The sequence below is a fragment of the Rhagoletis zephyria genome, unplaced genomic scaffold, assembly GCF_001687245.7.
Source record: "Rhagoletis zephyria isolate East Lansing unplaced genomic scaffold, Rhagoletis_zephyria_1.1 Rzeph_scaffold_00323, whole genome shotgun sequence".
In the NCBI taxonomy this organism is placed as follows: Eukaryota; Metazoa; Arthropoda; class Insecta; order Diptera; family Tephritidae; genus Rhagoletis; species Rhagoletis zephyria.
This window is the reverse complement of record NW_016157407.1, coordinates 114,133-135,039: the sequence shown is the minus strand read 5'-3', so window position 1 is coordinate 135,039 and position 20,907 is coordinate 114,133.

Genomic DNA, 20,907 nt, shown 5'->3' with positions numbered 1-20,907 from the left:
ATATGTATGCATGTACATATGTGTGTAAACTTTATGCCAAACTATCATTATTTTAAATTGTATTTGCATCTTCATAAAAGGAGAACAAGATAAAAAATTTAACAAAAATTACAAATTAATGAAAATTATGTGAAGATTTACCATATTTTCGTTTATTTGCTCACAAAGAACATCACATTTCATGTTGCTCAACATTGTATTATGTTATCAACATTAAATTCAACAGAATTTTTACATTCCGACTTGAACTTTTCTAACGCTGTTAATTTTTCGTCCGCGAATAGTTTCCACTTTCAGTTTGCACCTTCTCTATCTATCTAAGTTCTCTGGTATTTTCTACTACATAGTTGTTATTCGTTTATTTTAATTTTTGTGTTCAACCGAATAAGAAAGAAAGCCAAAGAAAAAGCAAACCAAAAATACAAATTAAATTCAACCCGGCAACATTTTATAAGTAATTTCAGTGTGAAATTTATATTTCGACTTTGTTTTATTTTAGCTTTTGCAAGAAATTCGCTGCCTAAACAATGATTACAACAAAAACTATTGTATATTATTTAGTTATGCCGAAACCTGCTTTACTATATAATTATGCACACAACCATGCATAAAAAAGTTTTTGAAAATTGCACAAAATTATTCAAATTATGGGTGAGATCGCTGAGAAATATATTTTTTTATAAAACTACATACTTACATAATTTTGAATTGCCGAATTATACGCATAACTAAATAATTTATTTTCCTGATTATAAGCTTGCATGTGCGGGTGTATTTTTGTAACTGTATTATGAGATAAATTTACGGTAAATATGTAGTATAAATATAATGCAAATATAAATATGTAATTACAAGTCGCTATTTTATTTTTTTAGGAGAGGAAAAGTTATAAAACTATTCTACCAAAAGTGTGAATTTTCAGTGGCTATGATGTCTCGCATTGGGAAGAAAAACTTCTTCGGTGATGAAACCAATTTCATGCTCGTTAGCTATGTTACTGAGAGGCAATTTGGCCCCCAAAAGGTGACTGATGGGTGCATTGTTAGCCGGCAGCGCCATCGGGCCACAGCTCTTCGAGAACAACGAATGAGCCACCGTAATGCCTTTTTTGCCCTGAAATTTAAGATTTTTGATTGGGTCACATGCCATACAAAGCGGCCAGTTATGGCTATGTTCCGAGAGAAATTCTTAGCACGCGTAATTTCGAGGTTCTGCGATGCCGCTTGACCACCAAGATCCTGTGATTTAACACCTTTGAATTTTTTGATGAGGATATGCAAAAGTCCGAGTTTATGTCAGTGTGTAGTGAAATCGGGTATAGCCGGAGTGCAATGGGTAATAGCAATTCTTCTGGGTATGCAGTTACAGTTGGATGGCTATATTCAATAAGGACTCTTGCATCCTCGTTCACGCACTCTGGGCAATGTGAGCAATCTATGTGCGAAATGCGGTTACCAACTTATTTGGTTTAAGGGCTCACTGAAGTCTGCAGTGCCTAGTTGCCGTGAGGTGCGGCTGCAAGCGGGCGTTTGCAGCAAGCGGATCGCTATATAAACTTGTATCCGGTTAAAAAGCTACTCATCCCAGTAATGGTTATGCGCTATGCTTGGGACCCGCCACGTAAAAACGACTTTCAATGAAAAGATCAAAACGGCCTCGGATGATTGCAAGATATACGGCTGACATTACTGCATTATAGGAAATGCGACGGAGGTGACACGACTGTATCAAATATGCAGCAAGTCCTGAAGAAGGAGAAGGAAGATCAAGATTAGGAGCAGTTCTACGAGCGCATAGAGGAAGCATGTAGCGCGTCCCTCGTCACCATGTTAGAATCGCGCTGGGCGACTTTAAATGTCAGTATGGGTAATGAATGCCATCCTTTGATCCAACAGTCGGAAAATTCAGCCTATATGACAACACCTCAGAAAGTGTAGGGGAGCTGATCCACAAAGTAACTTTGATGTCCCCTGATCAAAGACCGAAGAACCAAATAGATCATGTTGTAATAGATGGAAGATTTGCTTCGAGCGTTTTTGATGTGCGCCAACATCGACTCGGACCACCTTGTTGCGTTGCAAGTAATGTCCGCATGCGGCTCTGAGCAATAAAGAACGTGCCTCGGGAAACACGGCGAAGGCTCGACGCCGAGAAGCTGCAGTCACAAAAGACAGCCGAGAAATCAATACTACTTAAAAAAGAAACTCTTCATCTCATCGACCGGACATCAATTACCTGTGGGAATCCATCTCCAAATCTCTGCGGAAGAGGTGGTTGGATACTGTCACCTAAGCAGGAGCAGCTGGTATGACGAAGAGCGCCGTTTGGCTGCTGAAGAGAATACATTGAAAGATACCGGGAGATGAGGAGGAAGTAGAGAGTTTTATTCAAAAGAACGAAAGACGTGGAATGAGGAATGCAGCTCGAAAATTCTATTAGGAAATAAGACGCAAGGTTTGCGCCAATTATCGCGGAATAAGCCTTTTTTAAATTGCATACAAGGTCCTGTCGACTAATGTGTGAAAGACCGAAGCCCTCCACGAACCAACTGATTGGACTGACTGAAGTTTGGTTCAGACCTGCTAAGTCCACTATTGACCAGATTTTGCATGAACCCAAAATTCTGAAAAAGATATTGATAGGCAAGTCGACGCACACCATATTTTTGTCGCTTTAAAACTGCTTTTGCCAGCACGAAGAGAAGCTGCCTGTACGATGCCGTGTCTAAATTTGGGATCGCCGCAAAACAAATACGGCTATGTAGAGTGACATCGGACACAACTTTGGGCTCCGTCCAAATTGAAAAAAAAACTCTCCGCGCCGATTGAGACCAAACAAGGTTTTAGACAAGGCGATTCACTCCCGTGCAACTTTTTTAATTTGATTCTGGAAAGCGTAATAAGATCTGCCAATCTTAACCGCAGCGGCACCATATAAAGTAAAAGAATTATGCTGCTGGTGTATGCGGATGATATCGAAATCGTTGGCCTGAAACCCAGCGATGTCAGCGCAGCATTTCGCAGCTTAGAAAAATAAGTTAAAGAAGTCGGTCTAGTGGTGAACGAGGACAAGACAAAGTACCTCCTGGCAACACATAAAAAGTCGTTGCGAATTCGGACGCACGTCAGTGTTGGCATAACTTTGAAGTAGTGAAGGACTTTGTCTACGTAGGATCCAGCAAAGTAACACCAATAATGTCTGGAGAAAAAGCGAAGCAGAGCCCTCTCTCGGCGAACAAAAAAAACGCTCTCAAATCATGCCCGTCCTTTTATATGGCGCAGAAACGTGAATGATGTCTAACAAATATGAGAAGGCTTTGGGGGCTTTCGAGATAAAACAGTACAGCAAGATTCTACGTATTTGATGAAACCTTAAGTAAATGAAAGCTTACACCCCCCCTAACAAAATCCCGAAAGGATTTTTAGCCTATAAATCTGATTTATTTTTAAGCGTATTTAAAGTTGGTGACCCTGCATACAGGAAAAAATTTGCAAAATTCGATCAAAAAATGAAATTGTTCTGAATAGTTATGATATATTACTGTTTTTTGGGTCCAGAGATTCATTTCTGATGTTTATTTGTATCTATTACTTATGCCTGTTTCATTTTATAAGTTATTCTAGATGTAACAAACAGCTATGTTAAATTTTCCACAAACAAAGCAATAATGTCGCAAATTTTCCGAACTGTTATTCATTCTTAATATAATTTATTTTAAATAGCCATATTTCTTAAGTACTTTCGTACCATAATTTTTCTAAGTGTAAATTAAAAACCCATTTTGTAATGGAAAATATTATTTTTTAATTAAGAAAGTCTAGCCGATGAGCGTGACAACCAGGGCGCACTTAACGCCATAAGCACTCAGATAACTCGTGGCCTAACCGAAACCGCCCCTGTGAGATAACTATTCTAGTAGCGTTGGACCTGTCCAAGGCGTTCGATACTGTCAGTCATTCAACGCAGCTAGAAGACATAGAGGCCTCCTCTCTCCCACAGGGACTCAAACGGTGGTCGGTGAATTACCTGAATGGTCGACATTCATCAGTAATTTTCAGAGACAAAACCAGCAAGCCACGTAAAATTACACAGAGGGTACCACAGGGTGGTGCCCTGTCCCCACTACTGTTTAATTATTACATATCTAATCTTCCTCAACCACCAGAGGGTGTCAATATTGTCTCCTATGCTGACGATTGTTCGATCATGGCGTCTGGGAATAGAATTGATGACTTGTGCTCGAAAGTAAACGGTTATCTCGCCAAACTTTCTCGCTTCTTCACTGCGAGTAGCCTTGCCCTATGCCATCGGCAACCCTTTTCGCCACCTGGACGAAGGAGGTCAGAGTGCAACTGGGTATTCATATTGATGGCGTAACAATACCGACGGTGACTAACCCGAAAATCCTCGGAGTTACCTTCGACAGTCTGCTCTCCTTCTCGGCGTGTACAACCGCAATTGCCAATAAAGTACAGAGCCGCAACAATGTCCTCAAGTTTCTGACCGGCAGCACTTGGGGCAAAGATGAAGAAACGTTGTTGGCAACATAGAAGGCAATTGGCTGGCCGGTTCTAAACTATGCAGCGCCCGTGTGGTCGCCTGAGACTAGCAGGACACAGTGGATGAAGCTACAGACCTGCCAAAACACGGCACTACGAACAGCGACCGGATGCCTCCAGATGACGCCCCAACACCACCTTTACGACGAGGCCTAGATGCTCCCAGTCAAGGAGCATAACACAATGCTCTGCAAGCAGTTCCTTGTGGGGAGCCACAGCCGTTGTCATCCCAGCAAACAGCTGCTTGCAGAAGAGCCCTCGCCAAGGCACGTCAGGAGGCACCTCTACGAACTGACGGACGAAGTCCAGAGGTTCATTAAACAATCTCTGGACCCGTCAGCCTACTGACAGGCCCTGAACTGCATTAACAGGGAATCAGTCTCGAGTTGTGTAGACTTCCGCTCTGTGAATGCCGTTCTGGGCACACAACCACCGGACGTGGACGGGACAGACTTTGTCTGCCTCGGGAGACCCGTACCACAATAGCCCAACTTCGCTCTGGCTATTGCAGCAGGCCTATTCCATTCCGGAGCAGAATTAATGAGGATGTGCCTAACCAATGCCCGGCATGTGGAGAGTCGCCACATGACTCGGCACCTCTTCACATGCCCTGAGAAGCCCACTCAGCTGACGCCCCTGTCCTTATGGACAGACCCTGTTGAAGTCGCACACTCCCTTAGCTGAAACGGACGACAACCTTGACGGATGAACCGACCGAGCGGGGCTTGGTAGCCGCTACAATAACTTGGAAAATAAATAACGGCAATGTTGGTCTTTTGAATAAGAATCGTAGTCTTATTGAGTGAAAAAACGAAACAAATTCACCTCCAGGCCTCCAGGTCAACTTTTATTTAGGTACATATTGCTTTGAAGAACCACATTTAAACTCTTCAACCTTATTCCACCACAGAATTCTATGAACCAAACGTGTGTGAGTGAAAAATACAACTCGAGGATGTAGCTAACTTGAAAACTTTTGAACGCGAAATGAGAAACTTATATGAAAATAAAAAAATTAAATAAAATTATTTACAAAAGTGTCTTGCAATAGCCATTAAAAAAATGCTAAATTGCAAATTGTAAAATACACGAAAAAATAAACTTTTAGCTATGTAACATATAAAATTTATGACAGTTTTTCAAAGTTAGAAAGGCAAAAAAATAAAAACTACTAGAACTATGTATGTAAGAGATTGAAATTTGTAGCTACTTAAGTAATACTGGACAGAAAAAACAGGCTTCGGAGTGGGTGGTATTGTAAGAAGAAACCAGTACCCAAGAAGAAAACTCTAATACACACACATACATAGCAGTCTAAGTACATACATACATGGGTTGTGTGTGGGCGGTTGAGTTTGCGAATAGCATTGGCAGTTGCGCGTTTCCAAATGAAAAACTGACCTGAGCTGGAAAAAAATGTTGCATTGCAAACTGAGTAGAAACTCAACAACATACTCATATATTTAGACGAAAGTAAGTACATACATACACCAATATTTAATGCCAAGTGTCCCAGTGAATAACGTGAGAAGAGAGCTGAAGAATTTTCGGACTAACTCAGTAGAGGAGCGGCAAGTGAGAGAAAAGTTCAAGCAGCTGAGATATAATAAGTTTTATGAATTGCATTGCATAAATCACTTAGAAATAGATGGATGGCATGCAAAAGTTTGGATGCTTGAAATATTGCACAAGCTCGCATAAATATGCATGTACATACATACATACATACATACCATATAAAAACAAGCGCTTTTGTACAAATACATACATGTGAATGTGAAATTACGCTAAGAGGGTGGTGAGTGGGGTGAAGGTTCCGGTTGAAAGAGATAAATTGTTGAAATTCGGTTGATTATAAAATTATAATGGAGGTTAAGTGCCGTTTTGTTCTATATTTCATAACTGTTTGTTCTTTTGGTTTCGCATTTTTTTTTTTCTATCTAAATAAGAGCAGTGATCAAGAACGCAATAGCTCGCTTAAAAATTTAAGTAATTTAAAGATGTTTGGAGACCACACTGTGTAATTTTGACCTTCAGTAAGGGCCCAACTAACAAACTCTTCAGAACAAAACTCTTACAAATTGCGAAAAGATCTCATAAGACTCTTTTGACATACTTGGATAACCTCATAACATAATTCTTGTAAAAAGACTTAAATTAGGTTTCATAGTATTATTTTTATGAGATAATAATGCTACTAGAGTTAGTAAGCCTTTAAATCTCATAATAAGACCATCTTGTTCCTTTTTTATAAAACTTCAACTCTCAAAGAGTTACACTCTTTTGAAAATATGCCCATATGTGTAGTAAATTGTTATGATACTTATAAGAAAACTCTTGTAAGATATAAAGTATAAAACCACTTATAAATATGCCCTTATGAGACGTAAAATGTTAAAACACGTATAAGAAAACTCTTACGAGTACAAAAGTATCATTACTCTCATAAACACTACAATAGAGGTGCACTTATATCAAGAAAAATATTCTGTCAGCCAACATACCTTGTTTCAGGGTTAATCCGTCAAAATGGATAAGTTTAATTGGAAAAAAAGTTAAAATGTCCACTAATTTGCGAAGGAAAGTTCAGAAGATTTATCTTAAATTAAAAGATAACACGTCCAAGAGTGTTACAGCCAATAAAAGAATTACTGCGAACTTTAAACAGTATTCTAAAAATAGTGCGCGGTCTGCGGACAATTTATATTAAAAATCTATTCGTCCAGAATATAACAGTAATTTTGTAATTGAGGAGACTTTTTTAGTATTTGGCCAATTGGGAATTCTATCCCACATTCTCCCAATTGTAAGGCACAGTGGTAAGGCATATTTCCCCATGTTCAATAGTTTGCACAATTTTAAATGACATTCTGAAAAATTATATAGTTAATTCACTGCAAAACGTCGGAATAATATCTACATATATCATTACCTTACTGCAAAGTATTAATTCTTAATTAATACAAACAATATTATTTGCATGCTAGCTCTTTCGATATACGTACACACTACTGAAAGACAAATGTCAAATGGAGTCTGAAACACTCATAAAAAGGCTCCATTTTCATTGTGAGATTTATAAATTCGTAACAAGAGTTAAATGTCTCATAAGAAGTCTTTAGTACTCATAAGGGGAGTTATAAAGAGTTTAACACTCATGAAAAAAATTAAAGCTTCATACAAAGAATTTTGTTCTAATTAAATTGTAATTTACAAAATAATAAAAATTTTGATTATCTTTGAGGCGCTTTACTTTTTTTGCGAAGTAAAATGTTCATTATTATCGATAGAATTTCAATCCCCATAGAATCTTAGCTTATAATTTTGGCAATTAACTTCTAAAAGTCTATAATACTTATATGAAATTCTAGTCTGCTTTAATTTCTGCCATTGAAATTGTAACTTATCGATTTGCTATGAATTATTTTTTATGAAATTACCTTTACTCTAAAAATAACACCACTAAAGTTATGCTATTTATTATGATACCATTATGAGAGTGCATATAGTATACTCTCATAAAAATTCAAATAGTTTTTTTTATGAAACTTACGTATCTCTTACAAAGAGAACTATCGTATTTTTATAAGACAAAAATAACTCTTGTAAGTGCGCCATTTAATTCTGACAACGTATTCATAAAGCACTCGTAGTACTCTACTAGGGTGAAAATATAATGGCGCTATTCTCCTAAACCAATTGCGTAGCCTCTCATATGATGCTTGTAGAGTCTTATGAGACGAAAATTGTTAGTTGGGGGGGACCAAGATGTAGCTGCAGCGGATTACTTTCTAAAGGTTAATATATTTATTTTTAGCTTTGTTGAAAAGCTATGGTGTAAACTAATATGGATTATAATATAAGCTACTATCGAAATCGAAATCGTGCTATCACTTTGCATTTTTTTTCAAACAAGAAGCTTTACTTACAACACGTAGTCGTTGCGGAAGAGACATGAAGAATGAAACAAAAATTACATACACATGATACAGAGCATTGCAAAAAATTCTGCGATTAGGAACTAAGAAGAGTAGACAAAAATTAGTCATCGTGGAGTAGATATGTATAAGAATGCATTTATTAATCTCAACTATCATCCCATACGTGTACAATACCATTTTATAAGCTGGTAAAAGATATTGCCCCATTTAGAAAAATGCATAGCTAAATTGTTTAATATATATATTTATATATACATACATATGTGTAGATTTTTCGTTTTAAACTTTTCCGGTTTCTAATGTTCGGAAGCGTGCAGAATATACATGATAAAGCTAATGCTGATTTCGTTTCTCCTAAAAAAGGTTGCACTTTAATAGTGCAAAATTTGTTGCCTACTTATATTTGTCAAGCTCACATATAATAAAATATAATATAAGTATTATATCGACATAATTTTGTCGATTTGAGCAAACATCTGTTTTTCCAGGCCACCATCTCCCCTGACAAAGCCTTATGTGAGTGTTACATTTTAAGAAACGAACGAATTTTGTCACTGGTTTGCCTTTAGCAGAATCTTCTTCCTGTAATTTGCTAGTCGTTTTCGACTGATTGACCATTTACTTATTTGCAATTTGTTAGATGGAATCTCTAAATCATTATTTATTACACTTCGAATAAAAAGCCATTTTCTATAGCAATTTTTTTTTCATTCACATTCGTCATAAATTTATGGTTAAATGTGCTTAGTACCACTTGTCAAGACCAAAATTCGTTGCCGAGTCCGTACAACATCCAAATTAGTATTGGCTAACCTAGCAGTGAGTGGAGTTATCGAAACGGTCTTTTAAAAAATGTCACTCAGCAGATGAGTAGTATCGATTACTTAGCTCAGTTATATTCTTCAAACTGTCGGAACTAAAAGAGAAACAGGTCATTTTAGTAACTTGAAAAAAAAGAATCAGAACAACTTGAAGATATCAGTCAGGAAGGCGTATGCAATATGTAGACGCGGTTAGTTGATACAATGCCATTTCATTTAAGAAAGTAATACATTTCAGGAAAATATTTATGATTGTTAGTCAATATGCAAATCAGAGGTGAAAAGAGTTGCAAGGCCTATTACAGACAAGAAACATTGTTTGTATGAAATGCGCAATGATGTAGTCTACAGGAGAATGGATCGGTATTATTTTATATTCCAGAAGATATGGAAAGTCATGTGTTATATAAGAACCATGCTGAGATTGTGCAATTAAGGTTAGAAGAAACAGCTGGACATTATTTCGAAAAGTTACTGGTTTCCTTGGATGAAATAAAAAATTGTGAATCATATACATAATTATTTGCAGTGTATAGCTTTTTCAGTCAGACATGGTCTAGAACTAGGGTTCTTGCATACTAAACCAAAAGAAAGAATACCTTTTCAGGTAGTAAATGTAGATCATTTTGGACCAAATAACAACTCAAGAGCACTAAAACATATAATAGTTTGTAAAATTATATCCGACGAAAACAATTAAAACCAAAGAGTAACCCAAGGTGATTCGTGTACTAAAGGAAAACAGTTTCTGATAGAAGTAGCTGTTTAAATACTCCAGTTGGCTGCGTTAAATATCTCGGATATACATAGGACCAGCCCTAGATTTGCACTAGGTGCTCTCGCAGCACTGGCACAGGGCAGGACGGCAGATTTCGAGAGGCGGAAAATTTTGAAACATAAATTTAGTTAAGTGCAGGTTTATTTGTTTAATGTCGGCTATCTAAAGCTTTCGTAATTTTACACATGTCATTGTTAATAATTCAAACTAATTCGGTTATTGACTATCAACTTAGCCTGAATCTTTACCACAGAAACTTATTTTATGCAAACACCACGGTTTGCAACGATATTCAGCTCTTGTCAGCAGTTATAGAATGCGATTTTGTTCGCAATTAACACTTTGATATTTTCACAATATTACTGGATGAGGTAAAAATTTCTCAAGTGTATCGACCTAAAATTTTCTTTGGCAAATCATACTACAACTCCACCAAATCATAGTGTCAGTGGACCTCTTTGAAATCTGTGAAGAGCTTCAGTACGCCGTGTTGTCAAGATGCAGGGACTCAAAATTTTCATTTTCACCGCGCCAAGGAATATAAAATGTTTTATAACTTTTTCTAGAGGGGCTAAATTTTAGTTTGCTACGCCTACTTTAGGAACCAGTATTGATAAGCTTTCCTATAAAAATACTAGTTTGAGTAAAATAAGCATCTAGTAAACAAATTTTGAGTTTTATTGAGTTTTAACAACACTTTTATGTTTTTCTCCCAATTGGTTAATTTGTTTTAAAGTATCATGAAACGAAAGCGTGTAATGCTAATGAAATAGTTGTCAGTTGTACAGAAGGTTTTTTGTGCTCCGGGACTGAACGTCATATAGTTGCAGCGTTGTGCCGCAGAGCACACTTTTTTTTAAATATTTTTATGTATGTTACCGCATAACGTTAACCGATTTCTATAATACTTTTTTTTAAGGAAACACACTAATTTGGTTTAAATCCGATCCTTGGATCAATGATAATCTTAAATTTGTATATGAGAATTGAAGTCGGTTTTTTTCGCGGCATTTTTCTCAGGGTCGAATTTTAAGTAAATCCGTCCCTGCATAGGACTATAAAAGAGTGTAAGAATAAAACAACCCGGCTAGTGGTTATACATTGAGATAAGAGTCAACTAAATATATGTCTCTCAACACCAGGTTTGGTATTTATAACTAAATGAAAATGTGGTCAAATCATGTGTTGGGAAACATATTTTTGTAATAAACTTAATCGAGACTTGCATAAGTCTGTACGCATTTTAGAGCCGGTTTTTTGGAACTGCTTTTGTTTAAAAGCAATATCCGATAATAGTTTGTCCTTTTTCCAATTTGCATTTTCTAATTTATCTTGATAAGTGCCTTAATACAACAACTAATCTTATTTTACACCAATATATTCTCCTTAAATTACATATGTATGCACGTGTGTATGTATGTATGTAAACACATACTTCGTACCCCCTGACTGTTTAATGCTCCGTACCCAATGCCAGACAAAGTAGATTATATTGTAAATCTTATTTATCTCCTACTTTTAAACCTTTTTCACATTATACTTCTTGTTGTTGTTTTAATGTCATTTTTTAAGCATGGAAATTAATTTTATGTGCTGTGCTGTTCACTTTATATGGTAATTTATTTCATTTTATTGCTTTCTGTCGATGGGATAATGAGTACCCTGCAGGAAATGGTAGTAGTTCCGGGAAATATTGAATCCAATCGAACTTCTTGAAGTAGAACCAGTGCTTCTGAATACTTTCGGTGTAACGAACCAGAGAATTTAGCATGGTTCAGCGAAAAAACAGAGTACTTAATGGTCATTTAGAAAATAAAACTATCAATTGCTTTAAAATAAGAAAATATCGCACGTTTAATAATGTAGAGAAGTAACTCAAAATTTACGTTTTTGGAGATTTCATTATGCCACTAACAAGCTCAATAGGTAGAATATGTTCAGTCTAGCGGCTAACCAAACTTCCCAAATATGGCGAGATATGTGGCTTTCCATCTGTCTTTTTGTATACCAACTGTATAAAATGATAGAGCCTTGATTGCGTTTTCCCACAAAATTGAAATTTCGAAATTCTTCGTTATATTAGCTGCGATCCCGTACGAGTCCGGACTAGTCAGAATCAGTCAGATTTTACTGGATATCGATCCCATACTTGGTTCTCTGACTATTGAGAGAACAAGAAAGAGAGTAAATACGGTGCTCTCCCTTAAATTTACAATCAAAATTTGGAGATTATGTGGAAGTTGACAGAAGTTACCATTTTTTATAAAAAAGCGATCCCCTACTTTTCAATGTTACTCTCTCGCTCTGAGCGAATGTCTATTTTTTGACAGTTTTACTAGTTTTAGTCCGAGGAATACGGGATTGCACCTATTATTAAACGTTCGATATTTGACACGATTTATGTGAATTGGAGAAATCTAAATTTCGCAATACTTTATGCCACAATGTGAGCGCCTTTGAAAACTGCTGAAGCCTTGAATTCGGTTGGAGCCTTTTAAGAAACTATTGATTCACCACACAGCTATATCATTTGAAGAACTACTTAATTCCCGGTTTTCCACAGGGTACGTCGATACGCTCAAGAGTGTGTGTGTGAGGCAATAGCTGTGTGCATAAGGGTGTTTGCAACCATTAATCTTTGTTATTGCACTCACACAGCAGCAAAGCAAAAAAACAAGGAACAATGGCACAGCCGAATAACTTGTAATGCTGAGGTATGAAAACTTCGTGGTGGTGTGAATATGTGGATATAGCGAAAGGCGAAAATAAAGGAGTAGCTTCAAAAACTATGCGTTGTTCTATGAAATATTCTTGGGTCTATGGGGGCAAGAGAATCTTAAAAACATACAGTGTACATACATGGCACCATTATCCTGCCTTCTCACTGGTACTTCGTTCACGCTTTTAAAGTGTATATATGGATGTACATATATATGTATGTTGGCATTGCACTCTCTACGATTTCGCCCTCTGCTGGTGCTTCTACTTAAAATGAATTCTTCTATTCCTTTTACTACATTTTCCATCTACTCCATGCACCTACTCTATTTGGCCGAGCTCGTCATTCCTTAAGTTTTTATTTTATTCATTTTCGCTGCAAGGAAGCAGAAAAAACCTGTATTAAAGATATAATATGTAGCTGGAATCCGACAGACGAAACAGGTAAGCGAATCGAAGTAGGGATAAAGAAATGCTCATAAACACACATTGTACATACATTTATATATGGATGTATAAATAAATACTCATAGGTGCATGTATGTACATATTTCTGAATACATATATATCTACACATTATATACATACACACATAGGTATTTATATCTGTATTTTTTTATACATTTTCGTAGTACATATGTATATACATACATACATATATGTTTACATGCTATGTATTTATGTTTTAAGCTGCGTGCAAACATTGATAAATATGAAATTGTAGACAGTCTACGAACTACAATAAATAACCCCTGCCAAGCACAGCGATCGGGAATGCTATGCTGAGTTAAAGTCGCAGGATGAGTTTGTCGTTGGCAAGGAGGTGAGCAAACCACGAGAATGTAAACAAATTTAATTGCGAAGATAAATTTACGTCCCTTCAAATCCATTTGCTTATCTACGAAAAGGTAAGTGGCGAATGGAAATTTATATCTACAAACATCTTTACGTACGTCTAAGTAAAATGCTTGGCTCTGCATAAGTACATACATACATACATATGTATGTATGTGAATATGTGTCCCTGAGCTGTATTTATTTATCAATAAGAAGAAAATGTTTATTGACTTTGTTCAAAAGTCTTTTGCCAACAGACTAGCAGACCAACAGGCGAAAGAAAGAGCTGACAGTCTTGCGGACTTGTTTACTTCTTAAATTGTTTACATTTTGTTTTGTAAGCTGGTACATATGTACATATGCCTGCGGCTAGCCGGTGAGCAACTTTAGAGTAAAGTGTGACTGTTAAAGTAGTATAGTTTACGAGTCGTAATTGCATTTTCCGCTACATTATTTGCAAAGAGAGAGAAAATTATTTTAATTTTTACTATCAATCAGAACTTCGTAAGATAAAAAACTGGCAAAAAATACTAAAATTTTAAAATATCCTCTTTACTTTACAACGTAATTGTTTTTCAAATATCAGGACTACTTTTTAAGGCAGTGCTCTTTCAACTAAACTCCATCTAAACTGGCTACGACGGGAGTCGTTTTAAGCAACTACGTATGTATCTGATTTTCAAGGCAACCATCACCCATGACAAAGCTTCAAAAGGCAGGGAATGCGCCACAAAATTTTCTCACCCTTTGCCTTTATTTTATAGAACTAAACACGAAAAGAGAAATGGGCAATCAAAAGGCGACATTTTTTGCTAGAAACGAAATCACCCTAAAACTTTAGCAGCTTCACAGGGAAGGAGGGTGAAAAAAATTTTGATGTAATGTTAAATTTTATATAAAAATATTATACTCCATTTACTCAATTAATGAAAATAGCTTTTAAAGTTGCCTCAACACAATCGCACAAAGCGAATACATAACAGACGTTGATCAGCTTTAAAGCATAGACATACGGCTGCGTTGACTGCAGTTGAACCGGATTAAGTCCTGCAGTTAATCTTCAAAATAAATGCGGATCAGGGGCAGTGGCGGATACAGGATTGGGATCAACTAGTCAAATAACGTCAAATTACAGGCTTCTGACCCTAATTTATTTTTCATGCAAATATAGGTTCGAGTTTTTATATGAAGTGTGAAGTGAAGTGTTTTGTGATATAATCTTACTTATCATTTTGTGAATTTGGTGCAAGGCAATTTTTATTTTATTAATTTAAACTGCAAATTATATTTTGCGCTTTCCTTTTGCGAATCTTTCTATTATCCTTTCAGTGACAATTTCAATATCCAAGTGTACGTGTAAAAGTGCTAGACCTATCAGTCTTTCTTCATTCATGGTACTACGCAACCATGTTTTTAACCGGCGAAGGGTTGAAAAACTTATTTCGGAAGTAACGTTACTAGCTGGTAGTGTGACCAGAATGCGGAGAAGTTTGTTAATCAATGAAAAAGCATATTCGTCGTATTTACCAAGAACTTCTGCTGCTGATTTTGGGAATGCCTTTTCGATTTCCTTATTTGCCCATCGGTCCAACCACACTTTATACTCTCCTTCCAAATTGATACCGTCTTTTTCTAAGAAAGAAAGCGTTCTAAGAAGCCATTGAGACTCTAAATTTGATCACATTATTAATATTAACTTTAAACAAACAATTTGATAAAATAACAGAATCAAAATAAGATCTTAGATCCATAAAAGTCTATTCTTTTTCAAAGTACATATGTACAGTCATACAGTCATGTAAAAATTTAAAGGGACACGATATTTTGACCAGTTTCGGCTTTTTTCCACTGTTTGTTTACTGTTTATTATTTTTTTATTAAAAAAACAGCTCAATATCTAACAAAAACAATATAGATAAGTCCAAATTTCAAACTTTGTAAAAATATTAGAAAAACTCAGCAAACCATTACAACAAACTTTTTATTAAGATTTTGTAGAAAAATTCTAGGTATGCAGTTTTATGGCGCATTAAATTCCAGCTTAAGAAAGTGCAAGTTTCGCGTTGATTTTTGATACTTTTTTCGCGAATAGTGTTATTGTTTTATTCCAAACAAAAAAATTGTCGAACACACTTGGTATGGTGATGGGGGCGCCATTGATCAGGGGAATTTTCGATTACCAAAACTACTAGCTGTTGTCCATTGGGCAAGTACGCAAACAAAGCAGGCGGGTTTGACATCTGCGGCAGCCGAGTGGTGGGTGCTGCGAACTACCATTCCGTAGGACCAAGGTTTGGTCCCGGTTCGAACGATTGCTAAACATTTTCATTTTTATTTTGTAATGTTTTATTTGATTTGATTTTGCTATATTTTATTTTCTTGTAGGCCACCTCGAGTGTTTCGCACCGTACGTCTGTAGAGGAATATATTTTGCTTACCATGGGGAGTTACAATCTTGCTGCACAAATTCCAGTTTGTGTCACAAAGTTTCCATCTTATATTCGCTTCGTTAGGAGATATGTAATATTCTTGTATTGATCTTGCTGATAGTAATTAGTATGTCTAATTTGTTCCAGGGCGGCGAAAGTGGGACGGATTTGATCCCTTGTCAGAGTTACTCTACCATCCTGTGCCCTTGTCCCTATGTATGTCCCGCTACCGAAACCAGGTGAAAAGCTAATTTCTCAACTGCAGTACTCTAGATTTTCTAGAGGAATTAAAGAGGACTAAAATTCGTTTTAAATATTACCGAAAACATAAAACTTAAAGCAGAGTAAGAAACAAAAAACAAAAGAAACAAATAAATTATGAAAAAGAGGAAAACGACTTATCAAAATAAGACGTAAACTAAAGACAAAAGTCAAGACTGTGGTTCATAAGAAGCAGGCAAAAAGGCAAAGATTAAATATGTATATTGAAGGAGGAAACAGCATACGTAACACAAGATGTATGTACCATACATACATATGTATGTTTCTAAGTACCCTGCATGGAAACCGCGGACTAGTGAATAAAATTTCTAGTTCCGTACTAGTTTTTTATCGCCAAAAACGAACCAGTCCGATAGTTACTAGATTCCCACCAGTTCAGAATCAGCGAAAAGTCGTACTTTTAAAAAATTCTTTTATTTCACTTCTATCATTAGAAATCAATATCTAAGGTGACGAATTTAAAACTCGTTCGGAATTATAGATAAAGGGATGCAGAACGAACTAGATCTTATCTATCGAATTTAGAACTAGTTTGGAACTATCGAAAAAGGGATGCAGCGGGGAGCTTGTTCACTTTACATAAATATGTGTTTGGCGGCATTTTCGTTCAAATACGGTTTTATTCCGTACTTCGCAGAAGCTTTTTCATAGTTTGGTAATACAAAGCAAAAATTTGGTGTAATATTTTAACATCTTGGGACCGTCTGGAATCTAACTATTAAGAGCGAGCACATCTGCAAAGTCAGCTACAGCCAAAGGTATGTAAACGTACATTTCTTACAATCATTCAAACAAGTTTAAAATTGAAAAAAAAACATTTCTTTGAAAATAATTTAAAATCGCACACTCGGAAGAACCGAAAAATATTGAAAAATCATGATACTTCTTTCTTTCGGTTGTGGATTTTGGAACTGGTTCGGAACTATACAATTTAGGACTAGTTCGGAACCATCGAAAAAGGGATGCAGCGGGGGCAAATGAGACTTCCTAGGACATCGCCATGTTAAATTCGCCAGTTGTTTGCATGCAAAAGAGATTTATCGCGACCCAATACTGGGTCTAAATGTACTAGAAGCGCACCAGTTCAGAACTAGAGATTTTCCTCGCAGGGTATGTATGCATGGGCATACACACAACCAACCAGAGTCCTGAATGCTATTAAATGAAAAAGACAACCCACAGTAACAATGAAAGGCAGACATCTGCGATATAATAATGTTAGCCAAGTGAAGAAACACCGAAGAAAAGGAAGAAGGAAACAAAAAGCAAGCAAATAAGAATACAATGAGTTGGAATTAATTGTCTTCTCTTGCTATGTCTTGCCTTTTCTTCAGAATTTGTATTCTTGATTATATGCGTATTATATATATGTACATATATATTTGTATTTTATTCCAATTCCAAAGGCACCATCCAAGATATGTATGTATCCAAGGTATGCGGTGGATTGTAGAAAATGGGTGGATACCAAAAGCTAAAGGATAAGTTCATCTCATACCTGCATTTTCTAATTAGAAATAAATGTAAATAATTGAAATTTTTGTGATATTATTCAAAAAGATTTGGTAGATTTGGTTTGATATCGAATGAGTTTCTGAAGATATGACAGCCCAAGGGCGTGGCGTTTAAAAGAACACAATATATATGACAGCCTTTGAGAGTGCTCGAGGAAGCGAGTGTCTTAGGTGATTTTTTATACGTATGAACGTTCAAATGCACATTTTTCAAGATACGTTATTAATGTACATATATTTTAATTTAATCTTACTTTTATTCAGCCGCTTTTCCTTTTCAACATGCCAGTCTCACTATAAGTATTTAAGGAAATAATTTCATTGAATTAGTTTCCAAAGTGAAGTTTGCAGAAAGCAATACCGAATGCCAATTATGACTAAAATTTCGTTCAAAAGTTTCATGGCATTGCTATTTTACACTTCTTAATTATGCATACCTTTACTTCGTTACACGTTCTGATTGAGTGGCGGATGTCAAAGAAAGAAACGGCAATGCAGATGGGAAGTACGGAAGCGCTATTAATGAATTGTCAGCTAATTTGATGAGAACTTGAAATTCGAGTATTGTCACAACTTTGTATTTTTGATTCTCTTTCCATAAATGCTAATTTCAGCGAATCGGAGTGAAACATTTTCGCAAAAAAAAATACATTGATAATTACAATATTCACACGTACTCGTTGTGGTAGAAATACAAAATGTGAAAGAAAAGTATTTTATCGCTTCACCAGCTGTATTCAATTGCGCTATATTGCATCAACATGAACTTCAAAGATATGTATGTATATGTAGTAGAGGTCTGCATCGGAAGATATTTGGTTTCACATTGAAGTTTTCTAGCGAATACGCTTCCTTCTTTTCATCTCACTGAGAGCGTATAGTCGCTAAGCGTCGAGTAACTAGGTAAAGTACTCGACAAAAATATGTTCCTAAAAAGAGAGGAACATAAAAGAGGAGTACTACGTTGTGAAACTTCCGCATGTAAACAGTTCCTTCATGTGAAGTTTTCAAGTATTTTAGGAAGATTTCGTTTGAGAGCATAATTTACATACATATAAGAAATATGATGTGTCTCGTGCAGGTATTCTATATCAAATTTAAATATTGAAACACAATTTTGAAGGTCAGCTTTACCGCTTTCGGAAAAAATGTAAATTTTTACATAAGATTGCCATCTGTCTGAAAATAAAGTGAATAAAATATTTAAGCGGCGTAAAATTTTGCAACGCTTTTATTGAACGAAATGCATTTCAGTGCACTTTTGTCAAGAGGTAATACTATTGATAGGGTTGCCAATACAATATATAGATTTTCGGGATTCTTGAGACTTATCAATATAATAATCGATATTTTTATGGGGGTTGTTATCGAATTGGTTATCGATATTTATACCGATTTTGTTATCGACTATTTATCGACTTTGTTATCATTTATCGATTTTGAGATCGACTATTTATCGATTTTGTTATCGATATTTTTATCGATTTTCTAATCGATTTTGTTATCAATTATTTATCGATTTTGTTATCGATATTTTTATCGATTTTGCTACCAATGTTATCGATTTTGCTATTGACTTTTTTAACGAATCAGTCATCGATCTTGTAGTCGATATTTAGGGAGTTCAAGACGTTCGTTTAACACATTTTAATATCACACATTTTACTTGAAAACAAGCTAAAGTGTGCACCTACAACACTATGCCAGTTTGACTCATCATGGCAACTGATGAGTCATCTAAGTTGTTATGCGCGACTAGTGATAACATACATATGTATTGTAGATCTAAGAAACAAATTCATCGACAAAAAAATAATAACTACATAAGTAGAATGAAACTAACATTCTTCAGCATAAAACATATTGCAACATTTAAAAAAGTCAACTAACTTACGTAATAATTTCGAGCTTTTTAATTAGATTTGTTTGAAACATTTTGGGTATGCAGTGTTGTATCCCATTCAATTCAAGTACAACAAAGTGCAAGTTTAAAGGTAGCTGGGGATTTCCTTTGATTTAAAAAAAAAAATTTTGTTGTTAAGGTGTTTCTGATTTTCTCTATATAAAAAGTCTTGGAGCATACCCAGCGGCGGGTTTTAAGCTTGTGCTGGAGCGAAATCTGATCGGAGGCGATGCTAACGCTCACCATACACAGGGGGGAATCAATAGTCGAGGTTAGTCTCTTTTTAACTACCTTTTAACTAACCTCGTGATATGTAACAGGGTTTTAGAATCTACTTTTGTTGTGAGAACCCATTACGCTATGTAACGACAATCTTTTTGATATGATTGATTGAGTTAATTCTGGACTTTTCTCTAACTACACCGCAGGTTCGAAATCTACAAAAGACGCGTTGGAACGTAGCTGACCATATCCGGCACCTAGTAAGCCCGGTACCACTGGAATTGTTGGATGATATGGTTAACTAGTTTAATCGGATTTGCTCAGAGGCTTTGGCTAAGGCTTGTCCTGACCCTAGACCCAGGGTCTCGACGGTTTGACTCACTGCGGAAAGCCTACAGGACGCACTTAAACAAGGCAAGAAGGCTGAGTCACGAATCTGAGTGGCAGAGATCTAAGCAGTTTATATGTGAGTACTTTGCGGGAAGCCGAGAGGTCTTTCTGGAGGGATTTCTGTGGTAGCGTCGAGGATACTTCCGAAACTGCCAGATTAAGAAAAATGCTGTCGAGATCCTCGATCCCGATCGGGATTCTGCAGAAGCAAGACGGTTCCTGGACCACGATGGGAATGGAAACGGTAGAACTGCTACTGGACACACATTTCTTAGGGTGTTCGCAAACAGGGGGCTCTTAACACCTTCCTCCGGGCGGGGTAGTAAACGTGTCTGTCACAAGGGAGAGTATTGCTTGGGCGTTACAAAAACTTTAGGCCCTATAAAGCTTACGGAACTGTTTTAAGCTAAACTACATACCGACAGCGTGGAGATCTGTCGCCGTGGTTTCTAAATGCGGTAAGACTTTACACACAAATCCAAAGGATCCCAGACCTATTAGTCTCCCTTGCTT